The following is a 26,092-nucleotide window of genomic DNA, read 5'->3' as shown; positions in this document are numbered from 1 at the left end:
TCGAAGCCGAGGGGGCGGTCGTGGGGATTTACTACGCCCACGGCCCCACAACCCCCACGATCCACGATAAAGTTACTACGCGCAGTAACTCCACGAGAATCCCAACCGTCCACCGGGGCCGCAGCGGATCTGCTCGGGCACCGAGGCGCGGTAGTGGCGGGCCCCGCCTATGGGCCTGTCCCGTCGCGCGCGTAGGCTGGCAGGACGGCCCAGCCACGTGCCATCGCATGACAGGCCTAGAACGGGCGGTGGCCTAGAGGCTTAGCTAGCACGCCACTTGAATCCCGCCGCGACGTTCGAAATACTGTGCGAGTCGGAATTGAGTGAGTCCGAATTGAGCAAATCCGACTCCTTCTAGTCGGCCCGGCAGAAGTCCATCAAAGACCATGTGTTGAGCACCCGGAAAGAGAAACTGCTAAGGCTTCTCGGCCGATCGCCCGTGGGGCCTCACCAGCTTCGGGGACTACTGTCGGAGTAATGGGCCACGGGTAGGCCAACCCGAGCCCCAGAACCTTTCAAGACATCGGGGCAGGCTGCGCCCCTCAAGACCCCAGGACGAAGAGCCGCCTTCTGAGGAGTCGACAGCAAGACGGTCGACTACCCGCTCACGGCCGAGTCCCAGGGACGACTTCAGGATAAAGCCGACTCCCGACTGGCGACTTCCAGAGAAGCCGGCTTTGGGGAGTCGGCCTGCGACTCCAACAAACCCCATGACCTCATCAAAGGGGACGGGGCAGGGGCGTGGCTACATCAAAGCCCACCTCTGCCCCTTACCAAGGGCAGGCATGGCCACAACACGCCGTACCCTGGAAGATCTCCGTGCGGCATGGCACTGTTGCCATGCCGGCCCTGACATCAGCACCGCAGGGCCGAATCCTGCACCCACGACGGCTTGTCTGTACGGCCTAGAGGCAGCAGGCCCCACCAGTCAATGAGACCTTAGGAGACGGCAGGAGAACCACCAGTCGGACCCGTCGGGAGTCGGCCCGGGGGAGCCGGCCGAGCCCTCCCCCGGGGCCCACGCGCCATTAATCAAGAAGTGATGGGGAGTGGCGACAGTGATCGCCCACCGGGCGGCGGGGCTGTTGCCACGACCTCATGATCAAGCCTGCGTCATCAGAAGCACGGCTACAGTAATCAGCAGCCGGCAAGACCCGCCCGCGGTGGACGCGGCCTGTCGGCTCCGTACCAGGCCAGTCGGTGGGGCCCGCTAGTCGGCGGGGCCCAGCGGTCGGCAGAGAAGACGGAGGCCAGAGGCACTGACGGCTGGGCCCGCGTCCAGCCGGATTACCATTGTACCCCTGGGGGGTAGGCCTATATAAACCCCCCAGGGCACCCATGCAAAGGGTTGGAACCCATTAGCTCTAGACCAGATCATATAGAAGGGAGAGAGCTAGCCTTGCCCTCTCCTACCTCCAAGAAACAGCTCAAGGAGCAACCTTGTAAACACTTTGCCATAGTGATCATGCGGAGACCCCGCAGAGCAGCAGTAGGGGTATTATCTCCTCGGAGAGCCCTGAAGCTGGGTAAGATTCGTCGGCGTGCATGTCTTCGCCTCATCCCGTTTCCAGGCACCGGCGACGTTCTACTCGCCCCCACCATGATAAGCCATCCTTTGGCATATGTCACACCAAACCCCCGACAAACAGGTAACATGACTCAGATCCTTCTTGGCAGGGGTTGCTGGGTTGGAATGGCTCTGACTGTTGTTTCCTCCAATCCCATTCCCATTCTTAGGGCCACTATGATTATGTGAACTTCCTCCTTTGTGAGAATGGCCTCCATGGTTATGATGGGTATGTCCTCCCGAATTCAGGGTAAAACGAGGCTTCTGCTGAGCTCCAGAGTTGTACTTCCCGTGTCCATACTTCCGTTTATGATTCTCAATCTGCCGCTACTTGCCTTCAATCATGAGAGCCCTATCTACCAACTCCTGGTAGTTGGCGAATGTTGCCACCATCAACTGCATACTCAGCTCATCATTCAGCCCATCCATAAACTTCTCCTGCTTTGCGGCATCTGTAGCCACATCATCTGGGGCATAGCAAGCTAACTTGCTGAACTCATCCACGTACTGCGCCACAGTACGGTTTCCCTAGTGCAAGTTGTGAAACTCACGCTTCTTCATACTCATGGCTCCAGTTGAGACATGTGCAGTGCGGAATGCTTGTTGAAACAGACCCCAAGTGACATTGGCCACGGGGAAAGTGGCTGTGTAATTCTCCCACCATGAGGCTGCGGGTCCATCCAGTTGATGTGCGGCAAAACGCACCTTCTCAGCATCTATGCAACCTGCGGTGGTCAGCTCCCTTCCAATCTTGCGGAGCCAGTCATCAGCAACAATCGGCTCGGTGCTACTAGAGAACACCGGCGGATTCAACCTCAGAAAACGGGCTAAGTTGTCCACTGGAGGTGGTGGCGGTGGGTTGTTGTTGTTGCCTTGGTTCTGGACTAGCAACTACATCAAGGCATTCTACTGTTGGATCAACAGAGTGAGCTTCGGTGGGAAAACAAATCTAGGGTCACATCTCGGAGGCATGTGATAGGTTTAGAGGGGTGAGAACAGAATAGAGTGAGGTCTAAAGAGAGAACACTACCCATATGCACATGAGACAAACACATTCATTTCACACCATTCAATTCAGAAAAGATCATACAATCGATCTAAGCTACCATTACAAAATGCTAGGACTATTGCTATATACTTGGGAGAATACTAATGATAATATAGTGGTCGACTAGAAATTTTGTTCGGTGGAAGACTCCATGATATCTGCTCCAGCTTCGTCTTCATAATCATCATCACTGTCGGGGTCAGAGTCTGTGTCGTCTAGTATGATGTAGTCTTTGGAACGGATGTCCTCTTCAGGTTTAGGATCCCCCATGAATATCCCTAGCTTCTTCTTCAGGTCTTCATTCTTCTCTAGTAGTACTGCAATTTCCTCTTCATAACCATCGCGTGTAGACTTGAGTTCTTTCTCCAGCTCCATGTTCCGGGTCATCACCTTCTTCATGTCTATCATATTGGTGCACATTTGGTTCTCCTGATGACGAATGTGCTGGTTTAACTCCTGTATGTAGGCTGCAATGGATTTATCCTTCCTGGTGCAAATCATCTCCCATTGCTCATCTCGGCGTCCACATATCTGGTAGATGGTGTCCTTAAGATCCTTGTTCTACACCTCGCTGATGCGTCCAATGGCGATGTGGGCGGCCATGCTCTTTCCTAGACTCCAGGTTGGTGCATCAAAGGAAAACTCGATGGGCTCGGTAACTGGTGCGAATATCCTTCCTAGAACATGAACTCGAATCATCTAACACTCCTCTTCTAGTAAAGTGGCGGTGTAGGTTATGGTGAAGCTTGGTATGCCGATACTCAGGTACCTAGTGACTTCCTTCAAGTGTCGTCCGAAAGGGGTGTCGTCATCCGGTTGAGTGAACCTGTTCCTTGGGGTCCGCCATCTATAGAGTAGAAATGGAGAAGAATCAGAAATGAGTAGAGAAGAGTATCCTATGGCTTATCCTAGTGGTCGCGTCCTATAGTCAGCGTGTGCTCTGATACCATCTTGTAGCGACCAGACCTCAAACGGTCATGTCTCTATGCTTAAGTGTCATCCCTAGATCGGTATTGCTGACAAACACAGTACTCGAGGAATTATAATAGCGTTCAATCACACACTTATTACATCGAGTGTCTCAAAAAGAGTACTTATTACAGAAATATGGCTGAAGGCAGTGTTTGAGGGTTGAAACTAATGCATAAAAACTAGGTAATAAAGGTATATGATCAAAGTGTTACTTGCCTTGCTTACAATTGGAAAACCCTAGAGATTAGTAGTAGCAAGCCTTGCACTTCGGAAACTCTATCGTGAACAAACAATAGCATACATAAGCACTCAATCATATGATGCAAAGATAAAACCAAAAGAAAAGATCTAAACGAAAAGTTTAAGTGAAGAGCTTCGATTTGCAAAAAGAATCAATCAAATCGGAGTTACGAAACTCAAACTACGATCAAAAGAAGTTCGAATTCAAATCTGCTTGAAACCAAATTTTAAATTTCCAAAATCATGTTTAAGTTGATTATCTGGACAGAGGGGAACAATACGAAGATTTTGGCGTTGGTTTCAATGGATTTGGACAAACGAGCAAAAATGTAGTGAGGATTTGAAGATCAAGGACTAATCTATAAAGAAACTTGTAACGCCCACGATGCGGCTATATCTCCCACGTGTCGAAGCACGACTTAGAGGCATAACCGCATTGTAAGCAATGTCGCAAGTGGGGTAATCTTCACACAACCCATGTAATGAATAAGGAAAAGAGGTACATAGTTGGCTTACACTTGCCATGTCACACAATAGCATAAATATCATTACATTCATCTAGATACAATCAAGGTCCGACTACGGAACCAAAATAAAGAACAACCCCAAATGCAACAAAGGTCCCGATCGCCCCAACTGGGCACCACTACTGGTCGTCAGGAAAGGAAACGTAGTATCGTCCTGAGTCCTCATCGAACTCCCACTTGAGCTCAGTCGAATCTCCTGGAGCGGTATCATCGGTCCCTGCATCTGGTTTTGGAAGTAATCTGTGAGTCACGGGGACTCAGCAATCTCACACCCTCGCGATCAAGACTATTTAAGCTCATAGGTAGGGTAAAAGGTATGAGGTGGAGCTGCAGCAAGCACTAGCATATATGGTGGCTAACATACGCAAATGAGAGCAAGAAGAGAAGGCAAAGGCACGGTCGAGAAACTATGATCAAGAAGTGATCCTAGAACAACCTACGTTCAAGCATAACACAAGACCATGTTCTCTTCCCGGACTCCGCCGAAAAGAGACCATCACGGCCACACACTATGTTGATACATTTTAATTAAGTTAAGGTTAAGGTTTTCTACAACCGGACATTAACAAATTCCCATCTGCCCATAACCGCGGGCACGACTTTCGAAAGATCAAATCCCTGCAGGGGTGTCCCAACATAGACCATCACAAGCTCTCACGGTCAACGAAGGATATTCCTTCTCCCAAGACAATCCGATCAGACTCGGAATCCCGGTTACAAGACATCTCGACAATGGTAAAACTAAACCAGCAAAGCCACCCGAATGTGCTGACAAATCCTATTATGAGCTGCACATATCTCGTTCTCAGGGCACAACGGATGAGACTAGCTACGAGTAAAACCAATCCTCAAGTTTCCCTGAGGTGGCCCCGCAGGCAGCTCAGTTTGGACCAACACTCAGAGGAGCACTGGCCCGGGGGTTTAATAATAAAGATGACCCTTGAGTCCACGAAACCCAAGGGAAAAGGCTAGGTGGCGAATGGTAAAACCAATGTTGGGCATTGCTAGAAGAGTTTTATTCAAGGCGAACTGTCAAGGGGTTCCCATTATAACCCAACCGTGTAAGGAACGCAAAATCAAGGAACATAACACCGGTCTGACGGAAACTAGGGCGGCAAGAGTGGAACAAAACACCAGGCATAAGGCCGAGCCTTCCACCCTTTACCAAGTGTATAGAAGCATTAAAATAGGCAAGATAATATAATGATATCCCAACAATAAACATGTTCCAACAAGGAACAAACTCCAATCTTCACCTGCAACTAGCAACGCTATAAGAGGGGCTGAGCAAAGTGGTAACATAGCCAAACAACGGTTTGCTAGGACATGGTGGGTTAGAGGTTTGACATGGCAATATGGGAGGCATGATAAGCAAGTGGTAGGTATCGTAGCATAGGCATATCAATAGAGCCAGCTTCTAGCAAGCAAATATAGTAGTGATTTCGAGGGTATGGTCATCTTGCCTGCAAAGTTCTCTGAGTTGACGTTAGCTTGTCCTCGTAAGCGTACTCAACGGGTTCCTCGATCACGTACTCGTCTCCTGGTTCTACCCAAGCAAGAACACAAGGAATGGGAGACACAATCAACCACGTGCAATGCACAAGCAACAATGATGCGAACATGGCATGATATGCGGGATGCGATATGCGCTGCATATGCATGCTTCGGAAAGGAAAGATTGAACCTGGCATCAACTTGGAAAACCAAGAGTGCCACTGGAGAGAGGAGTTGATTTCGGTCGAAATCGATATAAAGATCAGCGGAATCGGATGCATGGTTTGCAAATGACAAGCAAAACAAATATGGCACCGATCTGCGATTAACAGCACGAGGCCATCTAAATGCATCAAGAACAACAAGCTACTGCACTCTAACATGACAACAAATCACATGGCAGGGATCCATTCAAGATGCTTAACAAAAGATGAACACTGAGCTATGGCTAATTCACTCAATAGCAGGTTTAAACAAGCATGACAAAAGTGCAAAAGATATCAGGTCACGGACTTAGTGAAAATAACATGCCAGGAATTTAACATCAGGAAGCAATGCTTAGAGCAAGATAACAACATGCTACAGGAACATATCATGGAAAAGCAAGGCATGGTATGAAGCTACTCAAAGCATATAACAAAAGTCCCTTACTGACCATAAGCCAAAAGGGATCAGAAAATACAATGGCAACCATGTGAACATAGCAATTATCGTTAATAGATTCTGACTTAGTAGAAAGTTGGAACATGGCAAAACAGATATTAAGTAGGCATGTGTACGAGCTCGATGCACTCACCACAAGGCATTGCATGACAAACTAAGCATACACCCAACAAGTAGACATGGCATAGAAGCTAAACATGGCAAGAGCAACATGATAGCATACATGGATCAAGTACAACCAGCTCGGCAAAAATGCTTAACACGTAAACATTCTGCCAGGAACATTTTATAGCAAAAGTAGAGCTCGATTGAGTCAAGCTAGGGTGCTCCATAATTGAAAACAAAGACATGGATGGATAGAGCACAACAATATCTACAAAACATCCTTACTGATCATGCTCAAAAGAGTCATGGATCACTCTGTAGCAACATGAATACATGGCATAAAAATAATGACAGGGCAAAGACTTAGAAGATTTCTAAGTCCCTGAAATCAGCAACATTACGAGAGCTACTTTGCATGCTTGTGCTAGTCACCACAAAGATCACAAAAATACATGGCATACACCCCTATAAAGATGACATGGCATACTTCAAATCACATGTAGGGCTCAAGTTCATAGGAGGCACACATTAATCATGGCAAAAATGACAAAAGTCCAATTACTGATAAGGATCTGAAACTAATATAAACTAGCACTCTTGCAACGGCATTTAGGGCATCAAGATGAGCTCAAAATAATATGGTGTAATGGAATGAAATGAAATAGTTGTCGAGGCGAACAATTTGATATGCTACACACCCAAAACGGAGCCACAGATGCAGAGATATGGCATGATGAAAATATGCAAAAATTACTAGCAGTTGGACAAAAAGTCAACCGCTAGGATTTTTTTCCAGATCCAGATCCGGATCGGCACGGATGATGAGGCGCTTGCCGGAGTTCCGCCGGAGTCGACGAAGAGGGGCCCGAGGTCGCCGGAGCAGGGGGGGACGCCGGAGAGGAGGGTCGCGGGACGGCGCCGGCGAGCTCCTACGGCGGCGAGGCGAGGTGATGTGGTGGCGGGTCGGGGCGGCGCGGGGCGGCGGCCACCGGCGACGAGGTGGCGCGGCGCCGGCGGGGAAGGGAGCCGGGCGGCACGGCGGCGGAGAAGAGCCGAGGAGGCGCGGGGGCGGTGAAGGGCTTCGAGGGGCCCGGTTTGGGCTCGCCCTGGCCGGCGGCGGAGAGGGCGGCGGCGCGCCACGTGGCAGCGCGTGATGGCAGCGGCGGTGGCGCCGGCGCGGATGGACGTGTCCGTCCGTGCGGAGAGGAGCGAGGCTAGGTCTAGGGTTGGAAGGGATCCGGAATTTTCGGGGGAGAGGCCTTTTTATAGGTAGGAGGAGCTAGGAGGCTCAAATTGAGCACGGTTTGCGGCCACGCGATCATGATCGAATGGCCTAGATGATGGAGGGGGTTTAGGTGGGTTTTGGGCCACTTTGGAGGGGTGTTGGGCTGCAACACACATGAGGCCTTTTCGGCTCCTCGATTAACCGTTGGAGTATCAAACGTGGTCCAAATGGCGCGAAACTTGACAGACGGTCTACCGGTAGTAAACCAAGGCCGCTTGTCTAGTCTCGGTCCAATCCGAGAACGTTTAATACCCGCACACGAAAAGAGGTAGAAAGGGACACCAGAGGACATAGGAGCGCCGGAATGCAAAATGGACAACGGGGAAAATGCTCGGATGCATGAGACGAACATGTATGCAAATGCGATGCACATGATGACATGATATGAGATGCATGACAAAGACAATAGCACAAGAAGACAAAAACCCGACAACGAGGAAATAGCATAACTTAGTGCCGGAAATGGCAAGAGTTGGAATACAAATATGATAGGTTACATACTGGGTGTTAGAACACTCCACCACTACGAAAGGATCTCGTCCCGAGATCTAGGACTAGAAAAACTTCGGGTACTCATAACGGAGGTGATCCTCGCGTTCCCAGGTGGCTTCACGGTCGGAATGATGTGACCACTTGACTTTAAGGAATTTGATAGACTTGTTGCGAGTCTTGCGCTCAGTTTCTTCAAGAATAGCAACGGGGTGCTCATGATAAGAGAGGTCTTCCTGGAGATCAATCTCTTCAAAGTTGATGGTGCGGTCAGGAGTCTTGAGACACGTGAAACACGTCGTGCACGTTTGCAAAGTTGGAGGGGAGCTCAAGTTGATAGGCGAGATCGCCTCTTTTGCCAATGATCTTGAAAGGACCCACGTATCTAGGGGCAAGCTTCCCTTTGATACCGAAGCGACGAGTACCTTTCATTGGAGAGACGCAGAGGTAGACATGGTCTTTGATCTCGAAAGCCAAGTCACGATGCTTGCTATCATAGTAACTCTTCTAGCGCGATTGCGCAGCTTTGAGATTTTCACGAACGACTTTGCACATTTCTTCAGCCTCTGTGATCAAGTCATTGCCAAGAAGTTGGCGTTCACCAGTCTCTGACCAGTTAAGAGGAGTATGGCACTTCCTGCCATAGAGAATCTCGAATGGGGCCTTGCCCGAACTCGCTTGAAAGCTGTTGTTGTAGGAGAACTCGGCATATGGAAGGCAATCTTCCCACCTCATACCGAAAGAAATGACACATGCCCTGAGCATATCTTCAAGAATTTGATTTACTCGCTCGACTTGGCCACTGGTTTGAGGATGAAAGTCTGTGCTGAAACGAATGTTGGTGCCCATGGCCTTCTGAAAAGAATGTTGGTGCCCATGGCCTTCTGAAAAGAATCCCAAAACTCAGAGGTAAAGATGCTACCATGATCTGAAGATATCAACTGCGGAATGCCGTGCAGAGAGACAATCCTGGAGGTATATAGCTCTGCCAACTGAGCTGTTGTGATAGATTCTTTGATAGGAAGAAAATGAGCCACTTTAGTGAGCTTGTCGATGACAACAAAGATAGCATCATTGCCACGCTTGAACTTGGGAAATCCAGTCACGAAGTCCATCTCAATATGGTAAAACTTCCATTTTGGAATGGCAAGAGGTTGGAGGAGACCAGCTAGTCGTTGGTGTTCTGCTTTCACTCTTCTGCTGACATCACATTCATTCACGAACTGAGCAATCTCGCGCTTCATTCGAGTCCACCAATATGACTGCTTGAGGTCCTGGTACATCTTTGTACTTCTAGGGTGAATAGAGAGGAGTGAATTGTGAGCCTCGTTCATAATGACTTTACGAAGGTCACCTTTAGGCACCACAATGCGATCCTCGAAGAATAGAGTATCCTTGTCATCAAGGCGATATCACTTGTACTTGGGTTGACTCTTGGCAATCCCAATCTTCACCTTCTTCACCATAGCATCAAGAAGTTGAGCCTTGCGAATCTGATCTTCCAAAGTAGGGGAGACTTGGAGGTTGGCAAGGAATCCTTGTGGAACAACTTGGAGATTGATTTTGCGGAAAGCTTCACAAAGCTCTGGTTGGTAAGGCTTGAGAATCAAACTGTTGCAGTAAGCCTTCCTGCTCAATGCGTCAGCAATTACATTGGCCTTGCCTGGAGTATATTCGATACTCGGGTTATACTCTTGAATCATTTTGACCCAATGAGTCTGCCTGAGGTTGAGGTTTGGCTGAGTGAAGATGTACTTGAGACTCTTATGATCAGTGAAGATGTCCTCTTTCCTTCCCAACAAGAGATGTCTCCATGTTAAAAGAGCATGGACAATTGCCGCCAACTCGAGGTCATGAGTGGGGTAGTTCTTTTCGTTGGGCTTCAACTGGCGAGAGGTATAGGCCACAACTTTCTTCTCTTGCATCAACACTGCATCGAGACCTTGAAGGGCAGCATCACAGAAAACTTTGAATGGTTTGGATTCATCAGGAGGAGTCAGAACTGGAGCAGTGACTAATTTCTCTTTCAGGGTGTTGAAAGTTATGTCACATTCAGGCGACCAGACATACTTCACATGCTTATGGAGAAGGTTGGAAATAGGCTTCACGATCTTAGAGAAGTTCTCAATGAACCTTCGACAATAGCTTGCGAGACCAAGGAAGCTGCGGAGTTGCTTCACATTCTGAGGTGGTTCCCAATTCACAATTGCAGACACCTTCTCAGGATTAACAGCTATGCCCTTGGCAGAGATGATATGTCCAAGGTAGAGAACCTCATCGAGCCAAAACTCGCACTTTGAAAACTTCGCATAGAACTGATGTTCTCTGAGTTTGTCCAGAACCAATGTCAAGTGCTTGGCATGATCCTCCTTGTTCTTGGAAAAGACCAAAATGTCATCGAGGTAGACCAAGATGAAGTCATTTGTGTAGGCGTTGAAGATGAAGTTCATCATGCGAGAGAATGTTGGAGGAGCATTGACGAGGCCGAAAGACATGACAGTGTATTCATATGAACCATAGCTTGTTCTGAATGCTGTCTTGGGGATATCTTCTTCACGAATGCGAATCTCGTGATAGCCCATACGGAGATCAAGCTTGGAGAATACTTGAGCACCTTTGAGTTGTTCGAAAAGCTCATTGATGTTGGGAAGTGGGTACTTGTTCTTTATGGTCTTCTTGTTCAATGGATGGTAGTCGACACAACGTCGGTCCGTTCCATCCTTCTTCTTGACAAAAAGAACACCACAACCCCATGGAGAAGAACTTGGTCGGATGAGACCCATACGCTCTTGAATATCGAGTTGTTTCTTCAGCTCCTTCAACTCTTCAGGTCCAAGTGTGACGCCCGGATATTTAAGCTACAGTAATCTCTGCTAACAATGCCACATCACCACGATTACCATTGTTAATCTCGCGATGATTCAACCCCATTCGAATTCAAAATTCAAATTCAAGATAAACGATAAAAGTTTTCAAAATATTAAACTAAAATGTTCGTAGTGTGCAGTTAAATGCCTAGGTAATTATTGTGCAAAAACCCCCTTTTAGAAAATGTCTAAATATATTAAAATGAAATAAAACAAAAAAGCAAAGTAAATAAAAGGAAAAGAAACTACAAAACAGAAATAAATCTAAACTAGCGAAAAGGGGGAGAAAGACCCCCCTGGGCCAGTAGACCCAACGGGCCGACCCATTCGCCCACCAGGCCCAGCCGGCCGGCCTCCCCCCACTCCTCCTTATCCATCCCCCCAAAACCCTAACCTACCCACTCCCCACTCCCACTCCCGCACGTCGCTCCTCCCCCCCCACAAACGGATCTGGATCGGGGGGCAACAGCCGCTCCCGACCCCATCGCCGCGCCGCCGCGCCGCCTCGCCCTCACCTGACGCCACCCGGACCTCCCTCGCCGGCCTGCCCCTCTCCGCCGCGTCGTCCCCGACAACCCCCTCGACCCCCGCTGCCATTTCCCCTACGACCCCAGTGAGCACGCCCCTCGCTTCCTCCCTCTCCCTCGCGCGCTCGCGCTCGTCGCCGCAAGCCCCCGCGTGCGCTCACCGCATCGGCCGCGTGCCCCGGCCGAAACGCCCGCGCCACTGCCTTCCCTCTCCCCGGTCTCTGCTGCTGCACCCGCTGTCACAGCCCCTCGCCCGAGCTCGCGCGCGCCCCACAGCCGCGTCCTGCGCCCGCGGTCGCCGCGCCCCACCGCCGCATCCCGCGCTCCGGCCGCGCTCCTGCACGCCCTGTACGTGCCTTGCCCCGAGCGCTGGTCCGCGTCCGCACGTCCCCTTCCACGCCAGCGCCTGCAGCCGCGCGTTCAGCCACGCCCCCCTCGCCCCCTTGCCCGCACTCGTCGGGGCTCCGCCTGCTGCCTTCCTCCACCGGAGCCACCACGCTCGCTGGCCCGCCGCTCACCGTGCCGCCCCCCCTTGGTGCTGCTGCTGAAGCAGTGGCCCCGGCCATAGCCACCGGTGGCGCGGACCCCGTTAGCCCGTGGCTGCGCCATTTGGGCAGCGCCCAACGCCCAGCGTGCCACGCCGCCGCGCCTGAGGTCTGTGGTCAGGCGCCCACGCGCCCTTCGCCCGTTACGCCCGATCCGCTTAGGCCCCAGGGGCCACTGGACAACGGGCCCCACGCCCAGAACGAAAAAATGTGTTATAAAAAATTAATTAATTAAAGAATTAATTAACTTAATTAATCCTAATTTAATTAACCTAATTAACTACTTAACCTAATTAACTACTGTTAATTAACAGTATAGCCAATGACAGGTGGGCCTGCTGTCCAGTTTGACCAAGTCAAACTGCTGACTGGACTAGCCTAGTCATTGACAGGAGGGTCCCACTAGACCCCTTTGACCAGTCAACGGTCCCAGTTGACTGTTGACTGGGAAGTCAACTGGACCCCACCTGTCAGCCCCTTTAGTACATTGTTGTGTACAAGCTGTGGGTACACTTAGCAATTTCACCTTTAATTTTGAAATAATAAATAAATTCAGAAAATTTTAGAAATTGTTTAAAACTTTGAAAAATCATATAAAATAAACCGTAGCTCGGATGAAAAAACTTTGTACATGAAAGTTGCTCAGAACGACGAGACGAATCCGGATACGCAACCCGTTCGTCCGCCACGCATCCCTAGCATACCGAGCACGCAACTTTCCCCCTCCGGTTTATCTGTCCGAAAAGGCGAAACACCGGGAATACGTTCCCGGATGTTTTCCCCCTTCACCGGTACCACCTCGTACCGCGTTAGGGCACACCTAGCATCACGCTTTGTCATGTCATGCATCGTCATGCATTTGTTTGCATTATATTTATTGTTTCTTCCCCCTCTTCTTTGGCTAGACACCAAGACCGACGCTGCTGCTACCCAGTACGACTACGGTGTTGACGACCAATCTCTCTTGCCAGAGCAACCAGGCAAGCCACCCCCCTTGATCACCAGATATCGCCTACTCTCCTCTATACTGGTTGCATTAGAGTAGTGTAGCATGTTACTGCTTTCCGTTAATCCTATCCTGATGCATAGCCTATCATTGTTGCTACAACTATTGATACCTTACCTGCAATCCTAAATGCTTAGTATAGGAAGCTAGTTTATCATTAGTGGCCATACATTCTTGTCCGTCTGCCATGCTATATTATCGGGCCGTGATCACTCGGGAGTTGATCACGGGTATATACCTATACTTTATACATGATACATGTGATGACTAAAGTCGGGTTGGCTCGAGGAGTACCCGCGAGTGATTCACGGATTGGGGGCTGAAAGGACCTTTGTCCCGACGGCCCTCTGGGTGGATCTTTGTGGCGGAGCGACAGGGCATGTTGAGACCACCTAGGAGAGAGGTGGGCCTGGCCCTGGTCGGCGTTCGCGGTGTCTTCAAGATAACACGTTTAACGAGATCTTGGTATTTGATCTGAGTCTGGCTACTGGCCTATACGCACTGACCATCTACGCGGGGACAGTTATGGGCACTCGACATCGTGGTATCAGCCGAAGCCTTCATGACGTCAGCGACTGAGCGACGCGCGCCGGGTTGGACCGCGTAACGCAACTTCCTTTGTAATGAAGGTTGCTAGGTCTGCTCACCGGCTGCATTCGCAACGTGCAGGTGTGTAAAGGGCGATGGGCCCAGACCCCTGTGCCATAGGATTTAGACCGGCGTGCTGACCTCTTTGTTGGGCCTAGGTAGGGCTACGACGTGTTGATCTTCCGAGGCCGGGCATGACCCAGGAAAGTGTGTCCGGCCAAATGGGATCGAGCGTGTTGGGTTATGTGGTGCACCCCTGCAGGGAAGTTAATCTATTCGAATAGTCGTGATCTTCGGTAACAGGACGACTTGGAGTTGTACCTTGACCTTATGACAACTAGAACCGGATACTCAATAAAACACACCCTTCCAAGTGCCAGATACAACCGGTGATCGCTCTCTCACAGGGCGACGAGGGGAGGATCATCGGTTAGGATTATGCTATGCGATGATACTTGGAGGACTTCAGTCTACTCTCTTCTACATGCTGCAAGACGGAGGCTGCCAGAAGCGTAGTCTTCGACAGGACTAGCTATCCCCCTTATTCCGGCTTTCTGAAGTTCAGTCCACATATAATAGCCTTATTCCAGTTGATACCAATGCATACTATGTAGTGTAGCTCCTTGCTTGCGAGTACTTTGATGAGTACTCACGGTTGCTTTCTCCCTCTTTTCCCCCCTTTTCTATACCCGATTGCTGCGACCAGACGTTGGAGCCCAAGAGCCAGACGCCACCGTCGACGACGACTACTACTACTCGGGAGGTGCCTACTACTACGTGCAGCCCGCTGACGGCGACCAGGAGTAGTTAGGAGGATCCCAGGCAGGAGGCATGCGCCTCTTTCGATCTGTATCCCAGTTTGTGCTAGCCTTATTAAGGCAAATTTGTTTAACTTATGTCTGTACTCAGATATTGTTGCTTCCGCTGACTCGTCTACGATCGAGCTTTTGTATTCGAGCCCTCGAGGCCCCTGGCTTGTAATATGATGGTTGTATGACTTATTTTATTTGTAGAGTTGTGTTGTGATATCTTCCCGTGAGTCCCTGATCTTGATCGTACACGTTTGCGTGTATGATTAGTGTATGATTGAATCGGGGGCGTCACAAGTTGGTATCAGAGCCGACTTCCTGTAGGAATCCCCCTTCCACACTCCTTGGCCGAAGTTGAGTCTAGACATTACAAAAACTTTTACTAACATGGATGTGTGCCTTACGGGCCCACGTCGCCATCTGGGTGGTATTAGGATCTTTTACTCCTCGATCCTTACTCTAGGACTCTGAACTCTCTCCCACTCGGGTTAAACGCTTTTACTAACTCTAACACTAGGATCCCGTGACCACGTTCACCCCAAAGTTGGATAAGCCCTAGTTATTCTTTAGAGTAGTATTTGAACTTTATCCACATTGTCATTTGACTCCTGTGAAAACATCTTTGTTTTTAGATGGAACCCACAAGGCAGGTCGTGCGCCACACGACGACCATTGGTGCCTCAGGATCACCTACTGTGTTGGTTGAGATGATGACCTATCTGGGTTATCCCTGGCACCCTGAGTACACCGTCTATGAGGAGTATCAGGACTTCAACCAGGAGCAGTACCGTGCCATCATCCACCTCTACTCTCGGGAGTATGACTCCACTACCGTGCTGCACACTGCTCATGGTGTTGGAGTGACTATCGATATGGCGGTCCACGATGCTGCTTATGCTGCTCTGACACGTCTTCGTGGAGAGTATCAGGAGCTGGACACCTCCCCCTTCAGGCACATTGCTATCGCATCTGATGTTGGTGCGAAGGGTTACTACACTGCGGCCTACTCCACTGTCACCCGAGAGCCCTTCTACCATCAGAACCTGGTTCTGCATGCTGATGGGCTGGATAGAGCTAACCGAGCTCTTCGCCACGAGTTGTACACCACCCGTCAGCACCTGTATCGTGCTCTGACGCTGTTGCACCCCTCTGTCCGATCTGGCGATCTGTCGTGTTCTGCGATCTACCCTGCCAGGACCGTGATGCCCCAGGGCGTCGGCTGGCCAGATGTGGGAGGCTACTCTCCCGCGGTTGGTCCTCTCCTGCCACCTGCGCATCGGGTTCCGCACCAGAGTATCCGCGGACCCCAGGCTACTCGCGTGGAGGTCTTCCCTTCGCGTCACTACCAGCTGTCGGGCTACACCTACCTTCGCAGTACCGCGTGGGACTGATGTAGACTTGCTTGTTAGTGTTAGATGCATTCGCCGCGAGCCTGTGTGCCACCTATGATTTCTTAGTCTATGTACCGAACTCTGTGTACCGAACTCTATGCATGATCTCTTTTGTAAGATATGCCGACTACTATGTAGTATCTATCGTGCTGCTTTCGTTGTGCATGTTTCATCATGAATGATTCTTGTCTTTGCAAATTTCTCAATGCTGAACTACCCCTGTTATATATTAGCAGGATGGTTAGACCAGGTGGTCGTGGTCGTGGTGGCAACGCCCCACCACCGCCTGAGTAGATGGCTGGGACGATGCAACAGTTTGAGCTGAATCGTCAGTTCATGGAGAATATTATGGCTCAGTTTCCTCGCCCCAATATGAAACAGCAGCCAACCCAAGTGACTCTATAGGATTTCATGCGCCTCAACCCAACCGTGTACCGCAACTCAACTCAGCCTCTGGATGCTGATGACTGGCTCCGTGACATCACCTATGAGATGGAGTCTGCTGATGTAGCCCCTGCCAGCTATGTCACCTTTGCTTCCTTCTTCCTGAAAGGACCCGTGGCTCAATGGTGGGACAGCCACAGGCGTACTCTGCCAGCTGGAACAATCATCACCTGGCCAGACTTCCAAGCTGCCTTCCGTGCTCGCTTCATTCCTCAGGGAGTCATGGACCGGAAGAAGCGTGAGTTCGCAACCTCACCCAAGGCAACAAAACTGTGGAAGCTTATCAGCGGGAGTTTCTGGACTTGTCCCGCTATGCTGAAGAGGACATTGCAACTGATGCACGCAGAAAGGAGAAGTTCCGTGATGGCCTTCAAGCTGACATCAAGCTCGCACTTCTAGTGCATGACTTTGCTGATTTGGCCACCCTGGTGAACAAGGCCATCAATGTCGAAACTGGTCTGCAGGAATACCAGGGCTCTCACAGGCGCAACCGTGACACGGGCTCATCTTCGGGCCCGTCCTCGCAGAAGCGCAAGATATGGATTCCCAACAGCATGTACCAGCCAAATGCACCTGCCCCAAGCCAGACCTATGCTGCACCTCGTGTGCCTGCTCCACCAACTAGGCAGCCAAGGCTTCCAGCTCCACCACCCCAAGCTCCTGTTCCCACTCCCAATAATGGTCTATGTTGGAAATATGCCCTAGAGGCAATAATAGATTAGTTATTATTATATTTCCTTGTTCATGATAATCGTTTATTATCCATGCTAGAATTGTATTGATAGGAAACTCAGATACATGTGTGGATACATAGACAACACCATGTCCCTAGTAAGCCTCTAGTTGACTAGCTCGTTGATCAATAGATGGTTACGGTTTCCTAACCATGGACATTGGATGTCATTGATAACGGGATCACATCATTAGGAGAATGATGTGATGGACAAAGACCCAATCCTAAGCCTAGCACAAAGATCGTGTAGTTCGTATGCTAAAGCTTTTCTAATGTCAAGTATCATTTCCTTAGACCATGAGATTGTGCAACTCCCGGATATCGTAGGAGTGCTTTGGGTGTGCCAAACATCACAACGTAACTGGGTGGCTATAAAGGTACACTACAGGTATCTCCGGAAGTGTCTGTTGGGTTGGCACGAATCGAGACTGGGATTTGTCACTCCGTGTAAACGGAGAGGTATCTCTGGGCCCACTCGGTAGGACATCATCATAATGTGCACAATGTGATCAAGGAGTTGATCACGGGATGATGTGTTACGGAACGAGTAAAGAGACTTGCCGGTAACGAGATTGAACAAGGTATCGGGATACCGACGATCGAATCTCGGGAAAGTATTGTACCGATAGACAAAGGGAATTGTATACGGGATTGATTAAGTCCTTGACATCGTGGTTCATCCGATGAGATCATCGTGGAACATGTGGGAGCCAACATGGGTATCCAGATCCCGCTGTTGGTTATTGACCGGAGAGTCATCTCGGTCATGTCTGCATGTCTCCCGAACCCGTAGGGTCTACACACTTAAGGTTCGGTGACGCTAGGGTTATAGGGATATTAGTATGCGGTAACCCAAAAGTTTTTTGGAGTCCCGGATGAGATCCCGGATGTCATGAGGAGTTCCGGAATGGTCCGGAGGTAAAGAATTATATATAGGAAGTGCTATTTCGGCCATCGGGACAAGTTTCGGTGTCACCGGTATTGTACCGGGACCACCGGAAGGGTCCCGGGGGTCCACCGGGTGGGGCCACCTGCCCCGGGGGGCCACATGGGCTGTAGGGGGTGCGCCTTGGCCTATATGGGCCAAGGGCACCAGCCCCAAGAGGCCCATGCGCCAAGAATCAAGGGAGAGGAAGAGTCCTAAAGGGGGAAGGCACCTCCGAGGTGCCTTGGGGAGGAGGGACTCCTCCCTGGCCGCACCCTTCCTTGGAGGAAGGGCCAAGGCTGCGCCCCCCCCCCTCTCCCTTGGCCCTATATATAGTGGGGGAAAGGGAGGGCAACCATACCCAAGCCCTGGCGCCTCCCTCTCCCTCCCACGACTCATCTCCCTCATCCCGCAGCGCTTGGCGAAGCCCTGTTGGAATCCCGCTACTTCCACCACCACGCCGTCGTGCTGCTGGATCTCCATCAACCTCTCCTTCCCCCTTGCTGGATCAAGAAGGAGGAGACGTTGCTGCTCTGTACGTGTGTTGAACGCGGAGGTGCCGTCCGTTCGGCGCTAGGATCATCGGTGATTTGGATCACGACGAGTACGACTCCATCAACCCCGTTCTCTTGAACGCTTTCGCGCGCGATCTACAAGGGTATGTAGATCCACTCCTCCCTCGTTGCTAGATGAATCCATGGATAGATCTTGGTGACACGTAGGAAAATTTTGAATTTATGCTACGTTCCCCAACAGTGGCATCAGAGCTAGGTCTATGCGTAGTTTCTATGCACGAGTAGAACACAAAGTAGTTGTGGGCGTTGATTTTGTTCAATATGCTTGCCGTTACTAGTCTTATCTTGATTCGGCAGCATCGTGGGATGAAGCGGCCCGGACCAACCTTACACGTACGCTTACGTGAGACCGGTTCCACCGACTGACATGCACTAGTTGCATTAGGTGGCTGGCGGGTGTCTGTCTCTCCCACTTTAGTCGGATCGGATTCGATGAAAAGGGTCCTTATGAAGGGTAAATAGCAATTGGCATATCACGTTGTGGTTTTTGCGTAGGTAAGAAACGTTCTTGCTAGAAACCCATAGCAGCCACGTAAAACATGCAAACAACAATTAGAGGACGTCTAACTTGTTTTTGCAGGGTATGCTATGTGATGTGATATGGCCAAAAGGATGTGATGAATGATATATGTGATGTATGAGATTGATCATGTTCTTGTAATAGGAATCACGACTTGCATGTCGATGAGTATGACAACTGGCAGGAGCCATAGGAGTTGTCTTAATTTATTTATGACCTGCGTGTCAACATAAACGTCATGTAATTACTTTACTTTATTGCTAACCGTTAGCTGTAGTAGTAGAAGTAATAGATGATGTGACAACTTCATGGAGACACGATGATGGAGATCATGATGATGGAGATCATGGTGTCATGCCGGTGACAAGATGATCATGGAGCCCCAAGATGGAGATCAAAGGAGCTATATGATATTGGCCATATCATGTCACTATTTGATTGCATGTGATGTTTATCATGTTTTTGCATCTTGTTTACTTAGAACGACGGTAGTAAATAAGATGATCCCTCATTAAAATTTCAAGAAAGTGTTCCCCCTAACTGTGCACCGTTGCGACAGTTCGTTGTTGAAGCACCACGTGATGATCGGGTGTGATAGATTCTAACGTTCACATACAACGGGTGTAAGACAGATTTACACACGCGAAACACTTAGGTTGACTTGATGAGCCTAGCATGTGTACAGACATGGCCTCGGAACACAGAATACCGAAAGGTCGAGCATGAGTCGTATGGCAGATACGATCAACATGAAGATGTTCACCGATGATGACTAGTCCGTCTCACGTGATGATCGGACACGGCCTAGTTGACTCGGATCATGTAATCACTTAGATGACTAGAGGGATGTCTATCTGAGTGGGAGTTCATAAGATGAACTTAATTATCCTGAACATAGTCAAAAGGTCTTCGCAAATTATGTCGTAGCTCGTGCTTCAGTTCTACTGTTTAGATATGTTCCTAGAGAAAATTTAGTTGAAAGTTGATAGTAGTAATTTTGCGGACTAGGTCCGTAAACTGAGGTTTGTCCTCATTGCTTCAAAGAAGGCTTATGCCCTTAATGCACCGCTCAGTGTGCTGAACCTTGAACGTTGTCTATGGATTTTGCGAACATCTGACATACACATTTTGATAACTACGTGATAGTTCAGTTAAACGGCTTAGAGTTGAGGCACCGAAGACGGTTTTGAAACGTCGCGAAACATATGAGATGTTTCGAGGGCTGAAATTGGGATTTTAGGCTCGTGCCCACGTCAAGAGGTATGAGACCTCCGACGATTTTCTTAGCCTGCAAACTAACGAAGAAAAGCTCAATTGTTGAACTTGTGCTCAGATTGTCTGAGTACAACAATCGCTTGAATCGAGTGGGAGTTGATCTTCCAGATGAAATAGTGATGGTTCTCCGAAGTCATTACCACCAAGCTGCTAGAGCTTCGTGATGAACTATAATGTATCGGGGACATATATGATGATCCTTGAGATATTCGCGATGTTTGACACCACAAAAGTAGAAATCAAGAAGGAGCATCAATTGTTGATGGTTTGTGAAACCACTAGTTTCAAGGAGGGCAAGGGCAAAAGGGATGCTTCATGAAACGGCAAATCAGCTGCTGCTCTAGTGAAGAAACCCAAGGTTGAACCCAAACCCGAGACTAAGTGCTTCTGTAATAAGGGGAACAGCCACTGGAGCAGAATTACCCTAGATACTTGGTAGATGAGAAGGCTGGCAAGGTCGATAGAAGTATATTGGATATACATTGTGTTGATGTGTACTTTACTAGTACTCCTAGTAGCACCACGGTATTAGATACCGGTTCGGTTGTTAAGTGTTAGTAACTCGAAATAAAAGCTACGGAATAAACGGAGACTAACTAAAGGTGAGCTGACGATATGTGTTGGAAGTGTTTCCAATGTTGATATGATCAAGCATCGCACGCTCCCTCTACCATCGAGATTGGTGTTTGCGTTGAGCATTGACATGATTGGATTATGTCTATCGCAATACGGTTATTCATTTAAGGAGAGAGTAATGGTTACTCTGTTTATTTGAATAATACCTTCAATGGTCTTACGCCTAAAATGAATGGTTTATCGAATCTCGATCGTAGTGATACACATGTTCATGCCAAAAGATAGTAATGATAGTACCACCTACTTGTGGCACTGCCACGTAAGTCATATCGGTATAAAACGCATGAAGAAGCTCCATGTTGATGGATCTTTGGGCTCACTCGTTTTTGAAAAGTTTGAGGAATGCGAACCATGTCTATTGGTGTATATGCATGAAGAAACTCCATGCAAATGGACCGTTTGGACTCACTTGATTTTGAATCACTTGAGAGATGCAAATCATACCACATGGGCAAGATGACTGAAAGCCTCGTTTTCAGTAAAATGGAACTAGAAAGCAACTTGTTGGAAGTAATACATTTTGATGTGTGCAGTCCAATGAGTGCTGAGGCATGTAGTGGATATCGTTATGTTCTTACTTCACAGATGATTTGAGTAGATGTTGAGTATATTTACTTGATGAATCACGAGTCTGAATTATTGAAAGGTTCAAGTAATTTCAGGGTGAAGTTGAAAGATCGTCGTGATAAGAGGATAAAAGATCTATGATATGATCATAGAGATGAATATCTGAATTACGAGTTTGGCACAGAATTAAGACATTGTGGAAATTGTTTCACAACTAATACAGCCTGGAACACCATAGTGTGATGGTGTGTCCGAACATCATAACTGCACCCTATTGGATATGATGCATACCATGATGTCTCTTATCGAATTACCACAATAGTTTATGGGTTAGGCATTAGAGACAACCACATTCACTTTAAATAGGGCACCACGTAATTCCGATGAGATGACACCATATGAACTATGGTTTAGAGAAACCTAAGCTGTCATTTCTTAAAAGTTTGGGGCTGCGACGCTTATGTGAAAAGGTTTCAGGCTGATAAGCTCGAACCCAAAGCGGATAAATGCATCTTCATAGGACACCCAAAACAGTTGGGTATACCTCCTGTCTCAGATCCGAAAGCAATAAGGGATTGTTTCTGGAATCGGGTCCTTTCTCGAGGAAAAGTTTCTCTCGAAAGAATTGAGTGCGAGGATGGTGGAGACTTGATGAGGTTATTGAACCGTCTCTTCAACTAGTGTGTGGCGGGGCACAGGAAGTTGTTCCTGTGGCACCTACACCAATTGAAGTGGAAGCTTATGATAGTGATCATGAAACTTCAGATCAAGTCACTACCAAACCTCGTGGGATGACAAGGATGCGTACTACTTCAGAGTGGTACGTAATCCTATCTTGGAAGTCATGTTGCTAGACAACAATGAACCTACGAGCTATGGAGAAGCGATGGTGGGCCCGGATTCCGATAAATGGCTCGAGGCCATAAAATCCGAGAGAGGATCCATGTATGAAAACAAAGTGAAGACTTTGGCAGAACGGCTCGATGGTCGTAAGGCTATTGAGTACAGATGGATTTTAAAAGGAAGACAGACAATGATGGTAAATGTCACCATTAAGAAAGCTCGACTTGTCGTTAAGATGTTTTCCGACAAGTTCAAGGAGTTGACTACAATGAGACTTTCTCACTCGTAGCGATGCTAAGAGTCTGTTGGAATTATATTAGCGATTACTGCATTATTTATGAAATCTTGCAAATAGGATGTCAAAACATTGTTTCCTCGACGTTTTTTGAGGAAAGGTTGTATGTGATACAAACCGGAAGGTTTTGTCAATCCTGAAAGATGCTAATAAGTATGCAAAGCTCCAGCAATCCTTCTAGGGACTGGAGTAAGCATCTCGGAGTTGGAATGTATGCTTTGATGATGATCAAAGATTTTGGGTTTATACAAAGTTTATGAGAAACTTGTATTTCCAAAGAAGTGAGTGGGAGCACTATAGAATTTCTGATAAATATATGTTGTTGACATATTGTTGATCAGAAATGACGTTGAATTTCTGGAAAGCATATAGGGTTATTTGGAAAGTGTTTTTCAATGGAAATCCTGGATTAAGCTACTTGAACATTGAGCATCAAGATCTATAAGGATAGATCAAAACGCTTAATGGTACTTTCAAATGAGCACATACCTTGACATGATCTTGAAGGTGTTCAAGATGGATCAGTCAAAGAAGGAGTTCTTGCCTGAGTTGTAAGGTATGATGTTAAGACTTAAAGCTCGACCACGGCAGAAGAAAGAGGAAGGACGAAGGTCGTCCCCTATGCTTTTGTCATAGGCTCTATATGGTATGCCATGCTGAGTACCGCACCTAATGTGTGCCTTGCCACATATCTGGCAAGAGGGTACAAAGGTAATCTGGGAGTAGATCACCAGATAGCGGTCTAAATTATCCTTAGAGGAATAAGGATATGTTTCTCGGTTATGGAGGTGATAAAGAGTTCGACGTAAAGAGTTACGTCGATGCAAGCTTAACACCTATCCGGATAGCTCTGAGTAGAGATACCGGATACGTATAATGGAGCAACAATTTAGAATAGCTCCAAGTAGAACAGTTATTTGAAATGGCTCCAAATATAGCGTAGTAGCTGCATCTACAAGATGACATAGAGATTTGCGAAGTACATACGGATCTGAAAGATTCAGACCCGTTGACTATAACATCTCTCACAAGCATAACATGTTCAAACCCAGAACTCATCGAGTCTTAATCACATGGTAATGTGAACTAGATTATTGACTCTAGTAAACTCTTTGGGTGTTAGTCACATGGGGATGTGACCTTGAGTGTTAATCACATATCGATGTGAACTGGATTATTGACTCTAGTGCAAGTGGGAGACTGTTGGAAATATGCCCTAGAGGCAATAATAAATTAGTTATTATTATATTTCCTTGTTCATGATAATCGTTTATTATCCATGCTAGAATTGTATTGATAGGAAACTCAGATACATGTGTGGATACATAGACAACACCATGTCCCTAGTAAGCCTCTAGTTGACTAGCTCGTTGATCAATAGATGGTTACGGTTTCCTGACCATGGACATTGGATGTCATTGATAACGGGATCACATCATTAGGAGAATGATGCGATGGACAAAGACCCAATCCTAAGCCTAGCACAAAGATCGTGTAGTTCGTATGCTAAAGCTTTTCTAATGTCAAGTATCATTTCCTTAGACCATGAGATTGTGCAACTCCCGGATACCGTAGGAGTGCTCTGGGTGTGCCAAACGTCACAACGTAACTGGGTGGCTATGTACACTACAGGTATCTCCGAAAGTGTCTGTTGGGTTGGCACGAATCGAGACTGGGATTTGTCACTCCGTGTAAACGGAGAGGTATCTCTGGGCCCACTCGGTAGGACATCATCATAATGTGCACAATGTGATCAAGGAGTTGATCACGGGATGATGTGTTACGGAACGAGTAAAGAGACTTGCCGGTAACGAGATTGAACAAGGTATCGGGATACCGACGATCGAATCTCGGGCAAGTATTGTACCGATAGACAAAGGGAATTGTATACGGGATTGATTAAGTCCTTGACATCGTGGTTCATCCGATGAGATCATCGTGGAACATGTGGGAGCCAACATGGGTATCCAGATCCCGCTGTTGGTTATTGACCGGAGAGTCATCTCGGTCATGTCTGCAGGTCTCCCGAACCCGTAGGGTCTACACACTTAAGGTTCGGTGACGCTAGGGTTATAGAGATATTAGTATGCGGTAACCCGAAAGTTGTTCGGAGTCCCGGATGAGATCCCGGATGTCACGAGGAGTTCCGGAATGGTCCGGAGGTAAATAATTATATATAGGAAGTGCTATTTCGGCCATCGGGACAAGTTTCGGTGTCACCGGTATTGTACCGGGACCACCGGAAGGGTCCCGGGGGTCCACCGGGTGGGGCCACCTGCCCCGGGGGGCCACATGGGCTGTAGGGGGTGCGCCTTGGCCTATATGGGCCAAGGGCACCAGCCCCAAGAGGCCCATGCGCCAAGAATCAAGGGAGAGGAAGAGTCCTAAAGGGGGAAGGCACCTCCGAGGTGCCTTGGGGAGGAGGGACTCCTCCCTGGCCGCACCCTTCCTTGGAGGAAGGGCCAAGGCTGCGCCCCCCCCCCTCTCCCTTGGCCCTATATATAGTGGGGGAAAGGGAGGGCAACCATACCCAAGCCCTGGCGCCTCCCTCTCCCTCCCACGACTCATCTCCCTCATCCCGCAGCGCTTGGCGAAGCCCTGTTGGAATCCCGCTACTTCCACCACCACGCCGTCGTGCTGCTGGATCTCCATCAACCTCTCCTTCCCCCTTGCTGGATCAAGAAGGAGGAGACGTCGCTGCTCCGTACGTGTGTTGAACGCGGAGGTGCCGTCCGTTCGACGCTAGGATCAAGGGTGATTTGGATCACGACGAGTACGACTCCATCAACCCCGTTCTCTTGAACGCTTCCGCGCGCGATCTACAAGGGTATGTAGATCCACTCCTCCCTCGTTGCTAGATGACTCCATGGATAGATCTTGGTGACACATAGGAAAATTTTGAATTTATGCTACGTTCCCCAACAGTCTGTGCTACAAGTGTGGCCAACCTGGTCACCTTGCCAGGAACTGCTATCAGAATCAGAACCAGAATCAACTGGCCCTCCCCACAGCTGGCCGTGGAAGCAACCAGCCTCGCAACAACAATGCCAAGTCTTATGGTCGTGTTCATGCCAACCACGTTGATCTCAATGAAGTTATAGACCAGCCTGCTACCGTGATGGGTACACTCCTCATAAATTAAGTACCAGCATCTGT

Source organism: Triticum urartu, chromosome 7A (genome assembly GCF_056163025.1).
Source record: "Triticum urartu cultivar PI428250 chromosome 7A, HENAU_Tu73, whole genome shotgun sequence".
Lineage (NCBI taxonomy): Eukaryota > Viridiplantae > Streptophyta > Magnoliopsida > Poales > Poaceae > Triticum > Triticum urartu.
Note: the sequence above shows the minus strand (reverse complement) of the source record.